This window comes from Cydia pomonella, chromosome 16 (genome assembly GCF_033807575.1).
Source record: "Cydia pomonella isolate Wapato2018A chromosome 16, ilCydPomo1, whole genome shotgun sequence".
Taxonomy (NCBI): Eukaryota; Metazoa; Arthropoda; class Insecta; order Lepidoptera; family Tortricidae; genus Cydia; species Cydia pomonella.
The window spans coordinates 16841679-16855131 of record NC_084718.1 but is presented as its reverse complement, the minus strand read 5'-3'; the positions used below and the strand labels follow the sequence as shown (position 1 = coordinate 16855131).

Sequence of the window (13453 nt, the reverse complement as noted above, 5' to 3'; positions counted from 1 at the left end):
TACAATGCAAGCTACACACAGATATTTCTTACTTTCCATAAAATGGCTGCATATATTATTTTATAGTAATAGACTTATCTCTACGGACTTTAATTCAATATTAGATCTTACAGGAAAAAAAACGCATATTAATTGTAAAGCACATATCCTATTCTTCTAATTTTTTGCCTTGCCTATTAACTTAAGAATTTAGATATGATATTGTGGATTTTTCAAAATTTAATTCAATATTGACAAAATAATAAGCTAATTTGAGTTTGACAAAGTAGCACGTTGATTTTTTTTCTAAAAATTTGATAGCATAAAGCCTTATACATATTATAAAAGACGATGCTTAAATTTTGTACCTTAATTCAATATTCAAAATTCATCAATAAAAATACATAAATACCTTATTTATATCTAACGCTCGTTCTAAATTTTCTTCATATATTACAAATATGCTTAAAAATATGTCCCATACCAGATAAACATCACTTTTCACTCTTTAGAATTATCGAAACTTATAGGGCAAAAATCCGGTCCCACTATTGGTCTATAAATGACAGATAACAGTAGAGGAGTAGGAAAATACTATTAAATGTCAAACCCCTTCGTTTGACTGAACGGAGTCCCAGAGAGAGTACGATTAAAACTTATAGAACGCCATTTGACTTTGATCCTTATTCTTTTACTGATATTGTGCTTGTGGTTTTGGCGCCATTGCTAGAAGAAGAACGATGCCGCCATACCTTTGGCCTTTGATCTATTAGAGGGCGCCACTTTTTGTTATTTAACAAATTAAACACATATCAGTGAAACGATAAGGATAAAAGTCAAATGGCGTTCTAAAAGTTTTAATCATATGTCGGAAGATGGCAGTAAATTTACTGTGGCTACAAAGTTTTCTTCAACAATTTCAAATTCTCTTAGTTTCATATTTACTTCCTGAGGTGTGTATAATTGTACTATTTTTATATTCGTAGCCGGAAAGCGGTATCGTCGCGGAAAGTTGACGCTTTCCGCATGGAGAACAGAAAAATAAATTACTTATGTATATTAGTTTTTATCAGGTTTAGACCGTGCCAATATTCCCGAGATTAACGCAAAAGGAACGGAAGGCCTCATCTTTAATTCATACCGCTCCAAAGTTTAAAATTAAAAAACCAATACGAATCAGCCCCTAGCCGGCAATTTTCTGTTTTATTTTGGCAAAGTTTAAACAGTAATTACTTAGTTTGCTTTGGATTAAAACTCCTGCTTTTATTTTAGATTAGTTAGATCGTTTAACTGGTACTTTGTAGGCTTTAGGACTAAAGTTATGCCGGAAATCTTTGTTTGATATTGTTATTATCTTAATAGATATTTATTTAGGCTTAGGGCCAACACACATACCCACAACACGACGTCGTATCGTGGGTGTGTGTGATTGCCCTTAGACTTTTGAGATGCGTTTATCTAGGTACTGTTAGAGGTACACTTCCTAACGAATCCGACGTCAAAATCTAATAAAACATATTGATAATTTAAATGAATATGAATATAACTTAAAATAATAAATGCAATAAACTCAAGCTCAATCAAGGAAATCAATAATGACGTCAAGCAGTAACGCTGCAACGGTAATGCAGCTGCAGGTGCGGTCCAAATGTCACCTACATATTAAGACGAAAGCGCATGACTCGCGCGATATCACCTTTCATACAAAAGTTGTCATCATTTTCCTCTCCAGTTATTAACATTATTGAAAATATTTTGACACAATTTGTTGTATACCAGCCACAGCTATGCCTCGTTTGATTATTTCCATTCATTTCGTTTTTGTTTCCGTAAATTATGTAAAAATATTTTCATTATGTCAATATGCAGAGAAAAATTGGGAATACGTACGTTTGTATGGAGAAACGGCCGGTCCCTTTCCTCTTAAGGCTAGGCGTATGCCGAGACGCAGGCGACGCATTTCCAGAGCAGATTTTGTAAAGTATGGAACCTGCTTTAGCCTCACACGGTGCAGTGCAAGGATGTTTCATACTTTACAAAATCTGCTCTGCCCTGCGCTGCGTGGAACTGTGTCGCCTGCGTTTCAGCATAGATACTTATGCTTAGCCATTCGGATTCGGAGCAGTAATGCCGCAGACTGTATTTCTGCATGAAAAGGCAAATTGAATATACCTAAACGTTTTGATAAAATGACCTTTTTGACATTTCCTGCAACAATGCAGAATTGCAGTGCAGCATCACAGAGCTACTGCAGAGTAGTAATTCTGGTGCAGCCTGTAGTTGACATACATACATACATATAATCACGCTTATTTCCTGCAGGGGGAGGCAGAGACCACGGATTTTCACTTGCTACGATCCTGACATACCTCTTTCGCTTCTTTCACTTTCATGACATTCCTCATACACGCTCGTCGGTTTAGGGTGCTCTTGACCTGGCCTTTCTTCAGGACTTCCCCGATTTGATCAAAGAAAGTCCACCGAGGTCTACCCCTTCCAGCTCCCTCTTCTACTTCTCCCTTATTATATTTATAATTATAATTGTCTCCCTTATTATAATTATATTGTCAAATACTCTGATTATTGGTTTGTCGCTTATTTATCGCATTAGGCTAAACCTGTAATGATATATTTAAGTTTCATTCATAAAAAAAAAAACCTATTAACAACATTTGAATAGCGTGAAAAAAAGTGTTTTTTTTGTTCTTAGAGTACCTATTCTCCAATTTGTTAATTTTTTTCCCAAAATCTATAAATCCAATCATACTTAACTAAAATGTTAGGTAAGATCTCCTAACATCATTTTGGCGTGCACAATACGAGATCTGGTGGCTAACCTGAGTACCCCATTTCACATATCCACCTTGTAGGTATATAGGAACAACGTGCAATTTCCATTCCGTTCCATATCAGGTTTTAGTTGATCTCTGATCAGTGCGATAACACTCGATAGCTATAGTTTAATGGAACTAGCACACCAATAGCTAGCTGCTCGATGCGTTAACACGAACACTATTCTGTGTGGTCGTTTGTTGTTCAACTAAAGGTTATATTCTGGTCGCGACTGAAACTACTACTACTACTGAGTTGTAGCAGTGAGAAATTTGGATCATTGACCTTGGACTTGGACTACAGGGCCTCACTATATTTTTCATCACACTTGCTCGAAAACGTTTTTATTTCATGCAGGTGTACTGAAGGACAAAGGCCTATTTTGCTCCCGCGGGAGTTATGGATTGTGAAAAAAAAAGCTGTAACTCCCTAGCGCTTTTTTTTAAATTATGTCACTTTTTCATACAAACCAAGTAGCATAAATGAGTTTTACTATTAAAATACTGACGCTTATAATTCAATATTTTTGTTTATGTTAAAATTAAATAATTCAATTAATTTAACAGCCGTTTAAAATATTTTTTACATAATTATTAATCGTGGCTGAATGCCGGATAGGTCTGTGCCCTCAATGCTAACCTGTCAAGAAATTACAAAATGGCGGATGAATGTTTGATAGGTCACCGTATTTAAGAATTATTTCCTTTAAATTTTAGTTTTTTCTTCGCAAGTGTGATGAAAAACATTGTGTGTAACTCCGGGGGTAAGAATATGGCAAACTCGGGTCTTTATTTCCCTGCAGCCTGCGGCTGTCGCGAATAATCACCCTCGTATCCAAAATTTCACTTACCCCCTCGGTGCACAATGTACTATTATCAAGCAGATACATTTGGAAGCGATACTACGCACAAAACATTAAACTAAGACGAAAGTGGACCTGTGCGAAATCGCCTTTTCATACAAACGTAGTCCTCATTTTCTTATCTGGATATTAACATTATGGAAAATATTTGTACACAATTTTTTTATGACAACCACAGCTGCAGCAGCGGTTAATATACATGAGTAGATGTAAATCTAGTTTCCATAATGTCAATATCCAGAGAGGATAATGGGGACTACGTTTGTATGGAAAAGCGGCCGTCCCTTTTCCTCTTAAGGGAAAATTTGTTTTGTTTACACGCATGGAAGCATTCGCACACACAAAGAAAAAGTACGTTCCTGGCAAACTTCGGTACCTCAGTGAGAATAAGAGCGATATACACAAGTGGTCCAAAAGGTCGCAAGCTCAAGTCTTGCCTGGCCCCGTAGCCAACGTGCCAATCGTTATAGTCACCTCTCTCTATCACTCTCCCATATTAGTGCAACAGTGACAGTTGCGTTTCGTTTGCTACGGAGGGTTAACAATTGGCACGTTTGTGCGGGCTGAAGCGGTGATATTTTTTCCATTTTTCCTATCATTTAAATCTCCAGCACCCGCTTAGCCTGCCTGAATGCAGTTTTTTTTTATTACGAAAAGGTAAGCACCTGATGGTAAGTGCCGATGCAGTCTAGGATGGAACAATGCTTACCTAAATCATGTCTATTCACTCTCGATTTAAAAAGATCCAAGTTATAGTAGACTGGGAATAGATTTGCAGGAATAGAATTCCACTCCTTAACCGTTCGTATGATAAAGCTGGATGCGTAGCGTTTAGTGCGAATCAGTGGTAAAGTAACGAAGTAAGGGTTAAACGCAAGTCCGCGTCTAGTCCCACGCATCGCACACTCCCCGAAATGTATCCTGTAGAATACCGATAGACAGGCTACCTTTCTACGGTGTTCTAGGCTCTGCAATCTAGCCTCTATACCAATCTCGCATCCCCAATAAGCTTCATAGCGCCAACTTATATTCCAAAAAACCTTCTCCACATAGGTATGCATATATAATTCGTTTTTTCCACCATCGAAGTAAGCTTCCCACTTCACAAAGCTCCTCCAAGCACTGTTTGACCGAACAAAACCGCTCGTTGGCAAAAATTAGTTTCATTCGTTGGTTTGGAAGAATTGCGGTTCGTTATTGGACTATCCCACAATCAGACGAGTACCGACAGCAAGGGATACAATAAAGGGTTATAATTTTTGTCTTTTTACCATTTAAGAGGGAAGAATAGCTTTGCTATCCAACCCGAACTTACGTACTTTTTTGATGGAATTTCCATTTCTGGAGAATACTGACTAAATCTTAACAAACAACTTTAACAAACAGACGTATAAAATGTGATTAAAACTTGATCCAATTAAGCAGTTTGTTTTATAAAAACGATTTTTTTTTAAAGCGAAACCTATAAACCTAGACTATATTATGCTGAAGCGATCAACATCAAAATCAAAGTTATTTGTTAAGATTTAGCCAGTTTTCTCCAGAAATGGACATTTCATAAAAAAATTACGTTATATATATTCGCTTAGGATCACAAAGCTATTCTTCCCTCTTAAGGACCAAAAATGTCACGGCGAACGAACGTATTTTCTTTGGACAATATACTTACTTACTGCTGTGGCGCAGCGACTCGAAGTGGATCTTGGCCTCCGACACCAAAGACCGTCGTGCTTCTCTGTCCAAAGCCGTTTCTGTCCAGTCGACGGCGCCGAGTTCGCTAAGGTCTTTTTGCACTTCATCTCTCCAGCGGTACCTAGGGCGTCCAGACGGTCTTCGGCCATTTGGAACTCCAGAGTACGCCCTCAAGACTGCATGATCCTCACTCATCCGGACTACGTGCCCGAGCCATCGGAGTCTGGCGACTTTCGTTTCTCCAATCCCCCCAGCCAAAGCCGCAAAGCCGCAGGGCTGTGCGGCTGCCCTGCAAAAAGTTTTAGTGTCCAAGCTAATGACCAGGAACACTAAGCTCCGGATATACAAAACGGTATGACCGTTTAGGCCAATCCTTATGTACGGATGGGAAGCGAAGAACACTAACACAAAAGGAAGAGCGCGCTCTACTGGTAGCGGAGAGGAAGATATACCGAAAAATCCTAGGACCCACACGTGGAGAGGATGGAACATGGAGACTCCGCAGAAACCAGAAGATGGAAGATCTGTTGTCCGAGACGAACATCATTGGAGAAACGAAAGTCATCATTGGACAATATAATTAAAAATAATATTAAACATCTCCAAGATTAATGTCAGTTAATTATATTTAATTTAAATTTCAACCTAGTTTAAAGTAAGAGAGAAAACTACAGTTGAATTGACCAAAACACATAAACAATATATCTAAGGATAGGTATACAATATTTTGCCGGTTTTGCTGACCGTGCGGCAGTCGCATGACAAATTTAATTAAAATCAACAAAGCAATCAATTTCTATGGGTAATCTATACATCTGCGTCGATTGCATTTCGCAATTTTATGTACACAGCTACTATTTGACTTCTCCTGCCTGTAAATTGACATCATAAGACATCGGACTTTTGGAACATTAAATGACAGACAGGATGTTCCTATATCGATTCACTCCATTATATTTTATCTTTATAACTCAAAAATAATAATTTGACCCCTATAACTCAAAACAACAGATTTTTATCACGTCTATAGCTCGAAGTTATTCATTAGCAAACCACTGTTACTCTAAACCTCTTTAAAACGAACAAAAACCAACAATAATGTAGCGCTACAATAATATGGAGATGAAATGGGGGAGGGGGGAGATTACTAAACGAGATGCTCTTATGGAACTTTCAGTAGGAGTATCAGAGAAAGCGCTATTATTGTTTGCTCTCGTCATAGCCTCACTTTTCCTTTCTGCCTACGTCTATAAGTCCTCAGTCATCAGTGACGTCGACTTTTTTTGTTGCCCACCGTTTTTACCCGGGTCTGGGTCGAAGCTCCCATCGCTTCGTTTTCTATGATGGCATTGATGGCTTATCGGTGATCACGTGCTGCTTTCCAAGAAAACTAAACAATGACGGCCGCCTCGGCCCGGACCCGCACCATTCTAGCATTAGTCGTTTTTCCAGTTCGCCTGACTGATTAGCAAAAGCTGACAATGACGAATAACTAACTGACAGGCCGATATCGTCCGGCGAATTGATAATCAGTGGCACAGATTATATAATAGTTCTTACGAACAGATACTTATCTCTCAAAGAAAACGCAAATACCTACCGTTTTGATACCTACACAAAAATTCCCCTTCAACCCGCTGCTCCCCGCACCGCGCGCAGCGGCACAACACTAGGGTTGCCTACGCTTAGAAATTATTTTACAAAAACTACTTTAATTAACATTAGAATTTGCCGTTAGGTATACGTATACACATAACAGCATAGCGTAAAATAACTATAAGCAAGTTAAGTTGCAATCATTATAATATTTCGTTTATGCGTTTTATCCCGACGAAACATTTTAAAAGGTCATATGTCCCTGCAGTAACCGTAGTGTATACGCCGCTTTATTTACAAGAATTCGTCGTAAAACTTCGTGTTGTTTAAAACCAGTGCGCTATCATGGTCGCATTTTTATCACTTATCATGTTGTGTGTCACTTTCGCACTTACATACTTGATAGAACGTGACAGGCATGGTGACAGATGATAAAGAGCCGACCATCTTAGCCATGCAGCAGTGGCAGCATGGTTCCATTTTTATCGCTTGTCACTATATCCGTCTCTTTCGCACTTGCGTACTTATTAGAACGTGACGGGCATGGTGACAAATGATAAAGAGCCGACCATCTTAGCCCTACAGATAGAGATTGACGTTAAATAATAAAGAAAAATAATAGAGAAAGCATGAATACTAGTAATTATAAGATAACCAGGGCATAAGTAATATATTTAAATTCCAGTAAGTACCTACTTACTCTCATTAAAATAAACATATACCAAAAGGCCCAAAAAGTTAGGTATACCTATTTCAAATCTCACTTTACATGATTCTGTCGTAAAAACATAACATCTTTAAAGAAATTTTATAATAACAGTAGGTGTAAGTAAGTATATTGAGAATGTCTACCACCTACAAATTCTTCCTCATCTTGCGGAATATCAAAATCGATATTTTTTATTTATTTTGATGTTTCTGCATCCATCCACACAAATCGTGTTATTTGTTTGTGACGAAGACATTTCCTTCGCACAATAAGAGCGCGCGGTGACGTACGTCCGTGAGTGCGCGTGGCAACCAACTAGCTGACTTTTGTACCGTAACTACCGTAGACGGGACGAGTTTCGTAGGTATAAATTCGAGCTCGCGCGGAGAGTTCCTGGCCTGTAGGCCTGTCAGTGGGCCCATTTAAAGCGCGTCGCTGATCGCAGTTTTTTTTTGTGATTCGTTTTAAAGTCAATAACCGTTTCCCAATTTTATTAGAAAACTCGACAGAATTACTATGAAAATTACACTAATTAATCGTCATTACACAATCGTTTGCTCCCTCTAAACAGTTGATTTAATCACCACCGGGCCATTGGGGCAATTAACGACTGTAATTAGTGAAAATTACCGTCCAATTCGGGTTTTAATGGATTTATTTGATGTGTGATTTGGTTTAATCTATTTGAAGGCAATTGGAGTTCCTACGTAGGGACACTAGGGTCTCGATTCGAGTCCTTGACCCTTTAAAAATCAACCATGACAAAACAGAATAGGTACCTCCACATGAAGCGGTACAGGTACAGTCGTGCCCAAAGGGAGAACCTACTTGTTGGTTAGTATAAGGGAGTGTCCAAGTTAAATACCTTGGGTGCACTGTCCCTGATACACATAAAAGAGAGGGCGAAATCAACATGCGCATTCAAAACACCTTACGCTGTAGTGCTGCGCTCCATAAGGTGTTCGTATCCAAGCTTCTTAGTATACGCACTAAGCTACGGATCTATAAGACCACGATCCGTCCCATCCTGATGTATGGGTGTGAGCCTTGGACACTAACACTCAAGGAGAAGAACAGCCTTCTAGTCACAGAGCACAGGTGTTAAGAAAGATTCTGGGACACGTCAAAAGGGACGATCTGAAAGAATGCCGAAATAGAACAACTGATTGCCGAGCCGAATATAATAGGTGACACCAGAGCGCATCGTCTCCGCTGGTTGGTCATCCTAAAATCGTTGATGTTGATGTGCTTGTTTTTGCTTGTATGTCAATTCCATGTAGACTTGTATAAGCGCCCTTGTGGCCTATTTGCTGAATCAATTTTGAAGCTGAAGCTGGGCGCATAGAGTAGAGGTAGACCTCCGTGAGCTCGGCGTCGGCAAAAGCTGGCGTGAATTCGCTAAGGATCGAGCAAAATGGCGGACTTTTGTGTTGGAGGCCAAGATTTATTAAGGGACATCGCGCCAGCCAAGTAAGTAGTAAATAAGTGTAATTGAGATCACATGGTTACTTGAAAAGTACTTAAATATATAATATCCAGAGGAGTTACATGCGCGTTTCCGATCCTAACACTCCGCACCCTCGTTGAGCTCTAGAAACCTTACTCACCGACGGGAACACAACACTATGAGTAGGGTCTAGAGTGTGCTAAGTGGAAAAATTACAATAAATCCATTAGAAGTAGTAAATACTAATTTAATGATAAACCTTAAATTTAATCAAAGTGCCACCGTGCCATATCAACCGCACTTTTAAACAGAGGATACAATCTTCTTCGTAACTGGTTATACAGGCTGATATCTCCATTGTAAGGTACGTAGCTATTATTCCAAATCCAGGGCATAATTGGCTGTTGCTCTAATATTCGGCCTTTGGGTCCGTATGTGAACGTTACTATGTTTAGGATTACAGCACTTGTGGCTAGCAATATGTGTAGACTAACTGTAATAAAAAAAAGGTACATTCAAAACATTTAAAATATTTTAAAAACCTACTCCTTCTTTAAAGTTGATTAGAAAGTAAGTAACGATTTAAGGGTTGGTTTTTATTTAATGTGTTCTTTGTCAGATTTCGATAAAATTTGGAAGATATGTATCTACATAGCTAGTTCCCATTTTTGTACGATATATGGTCAATTGTGTACAAGAGCATCATCCGCCCAGACCTACCACCTATATGGTAGCGAGACATGTCCAGCAGCTTCACGTCACCGAGATGAAGATTTTGCGATGGATGTGTGGCGTTACACGATTAGATCGCATACATGATGATGATGATGATGATGTCCTCCCAGACGTATCCGTCGACGGCGACATCCTGACAAGTTATTTTTATTTTTTTATTAATATTGTTTTTAAATATTATTTATTAACTATTACGCACATGGGCATACATAATGAATGCAGGAAAGTCGCCACCGATGGTATGTCCTTATAAGGCGCAGACCGGTAAACTAAGTCGGAAATAGATGCCTCGACCTCACTGTCGAAAAAGCCCTAGATCACGTGACCGCGGTAGGTCTAAGAAGCACTGGCTGAACGTCGTGATAGCGGACATGGGGGAAAACAATTTCCCACTTGAGGATGCCGAAGACCGGGCAAAGTGGAGAAAATTTAGTAGGAAAGCGGGAAAACGCTAGGTTGAATAAGATAACCGCAATTTAACCATATATTCTAAAAAATCTTCCCCTGCGTTACGAAAACGTATGGAATTTTACATACATTGCTTTTGTCCTAATTTGGAATTTCGTGTTTATTTCGCCCAGAATGAACTAGCTCTTTAAACATATCAAATTATATGAAAATTTTACGAATAAAAATTAACTACAACTAAAAATCGGCCTCATCGACTAAAATCGGCTCAGTAGTTTTGACATTACTCATGTACCTTAGAAACCTGAACGAAAAATACCTAAGTTTTGATTTAAAACAAATTGGGTACTTGACACATGTTGAATATTATAATAAAATTTAGATAAATGGATAGAAAATTATCCATCTATTATAAAAAAGTGGAATTTAAAAAGACATATTGGGTTATAAAAAAATATAAGGCTCCAATGTCCAAAAAAAAAAAAAAATATTTAATTTTTTTAAATGTAAAAGCTAAATGGTACAGTTCGATACCTTACATTTTATTGAAAAATAAATTGTATTTCAATTATATACATAAACGCAATATTTCAGGGTCAAAATAGCAATTCTCTTGATCTTCCATACATTTAGGACAGACTAATGTAATGTGACGTCATATTACATTATCATTTTGTTAGAGGCGTCCATAGGCTGCGGTGACTGCTTACCATCAGGCGGGCCGTATGCTTGTTTGCCACCGTCGTGGTACAAAAAAAATCGTCGAGTTTGAGCGTCTTTAAATCTCATCTCTGACCTTTGTGTTGCTTAAATGCCATGAGTCCTATATGATGATCAATCCAAAACAGTCAGTATGGAGAAGTCAGAAATTCTGAGAGATAGCCACATCTGTTCTTAGGAAACATGGCTTTGATTTTAAATTTAATAATAATGACATTCAATCTTTTTTATATTTACTTATACTTTCAGCATCAATTATGCAAACAAATACTATTTACACGCAATTACATAAAGATTGACCAGCGGCGGTATCACGGTTCGATTTTTATCACCTGCCACTATGCCCGTCACTTTCGCGCTTACATACTTGTTAGAACGTGACAGGTATGGTGACAAATGATAAAGAGCCGACCATCTTAGCCCTACAGGTTCGATTCCCGGTTATATATGAGAGATTAAAAAAAAGATAGAATGTCATTATTATTAAATTTAAAATCGAAGCCATGTTTCCTAAGAACAGATGTGGCTATCTCTCATAGTTTCTAACTTCTCCATACTGACCGTTTTGGATTGATCACACCGTATATGTAGACATTTGATCCCCATGAAAATCAAGATTGATTGACATAATTTACAAAAAATTGTCAAGTAGCCAATTCTTAACATGTTATCACTTACGCACACATGTTGCCAAGCAAACGTTTAAAGTCATTGTATGCTACTCGTATAATTCTTTGAAAATAACTAAACATATCACTATAGTTTAAAATTATTTTATGAATCTTTGATAAAGATTGTACCTACTACTCAAACGTTCGAATTACTTAGGTAATCAAAGTACTCAAAGGCTGGTTTCAAATTTGCCAATAAAACCTCCTTGGTTGATTACGTTTCTAATAATAAAAGTAGAATTACCGTAACTGAAATAAAATCTTTGCCACTTGTTAAATTTCTCCATGAAAGAAATGTCTGCATGCTAGACTGTCCTACCACGCATAAGGCTGGCTTACCACGGAAGTAGGGATGAGCAGAGATGTAATCCATACAAATCCATGTAACACATACCTACTAGGTGTAAATTTAGTCACTCTGCAATAATTTACGGAGTAAATATATAAAATATATATAATCCTGGAGTATATTTAAGTATAAAACATTATAGGGTTTATGATTTTTTTTTTGAGAAAATTGGAAACAATTTTTTTTTACGTAAAAACTACCTGTTATTGAGAGCATTAAATACATCATTGAATAGATTCTAGAACCTCCTTTACCTAACACTTACCTGGCCACTTCACGTAGAGAAATCAAATGACATGTTGACAATGACATTTAAGACAAACAATTGTTGCGTTTTCAACCAAACTGGTACTAACTATAAAGCTTCAAAATTAAATCAACCTAATCGATAACGACAATTAATGAGGTACCTTTTAATTGAAAACGTCACATTGATGACATGACAGTAAGTGTTAAACATCTTGTCAGTTAATGCACATGTGTTTATTTATCGAGTATTTATTTATTTAATAATTATATATTTATTTTGTTCGGTAAATGAAAACAAAAAAATGATATGATTTTTTTTCTTAATTTTTATTTAAAATTAATTGTTTTAATGTAAAGTACCATCTCTTAAAATATCGGTAACTATTTTTTTAGCACCTTATATAGGTCCTACGGAGCAACTTTTACTCTTGGACTCTTGGACCAATAATACCTTGGACCATCCCGGAAATCGCGAAAAAATTGGCTCTCCCATACCTTCTACATTTGGCCGGCTGATGTTGATATTTTGTACGGGAGCGTCATATTTTTTCGCGATTTCGGAGTTGGTCCCATAGTGAAAGTTGTTAAGTGTGATATAGTATTCATCCATAAATTATTGCAGGTGCCTAAATTTACACCCTGTATGTTCTCCGCTCCACTGGATTACAACCAATGATATTTAGTCGCAAAATGCAGATTAATTAATTCAATTAACATTAACATAATTTCCTGCTAAGTATTCTTTTGAAGTTTGTTAAATTTTAATTTTAGTTAAATTTTATTTATTAATAGCTTAAGTCTAAATGTCTTACTGTACTTATATTGTTTATCCTACGATACTGGAATAAGCTGTGGTTACCTATAATTGGACAAACATCTACCCTTAATGTTATGTAAGCTACAGATTATTTTTTCTCTGATGTATTGTCTGTTGGTGATCCTAAATAAATTAATAAATAAAATAAAATAAATAATTTGCACACATTTGTCTCCGCTCGTCTCCGATGACCGCCGCCACAGTGGAAAGCCAGCCCAACAGCCGTAACAGTTTGAATTTGGAATTTATTTTGCGACAATACGGTCAAGAAGTGGGCTTTTTCACTTTTTATTTATTCTATGACATCTATTTCAGTTTATATTAAGTACCTACTTACATATACATATTATAAACCGTGTTTATTTACTTTAATATCAAGGGGAGCAT

The 13453-nt window shown here is 37.3% G+C and overlaps 1 long non-coding RNA gene across 1 annotated transcript; it reads right to left on the bottom strand.

Moving 5' to 3' along the window:
• Positions 1 to 9350: 9350 nt before the first annotated feature.
• LOC133526716 (uncharacterized) lies at positions 9351 to 11970 on the bottom strand. Its single transcript, XR_009800762.1, has 2 exons — positions 11659 to 11970; positions 9351 to 9610 (listed from the first exon to the last, which is right to left on the bottom strand). It is a non-coding gene; the product is annotated as an uncharacterized LOC133526716 (long non-coding RNA).
• Between the last annotated feature and the right edge of the window lie 1483 nt (positions 11971 to 13453).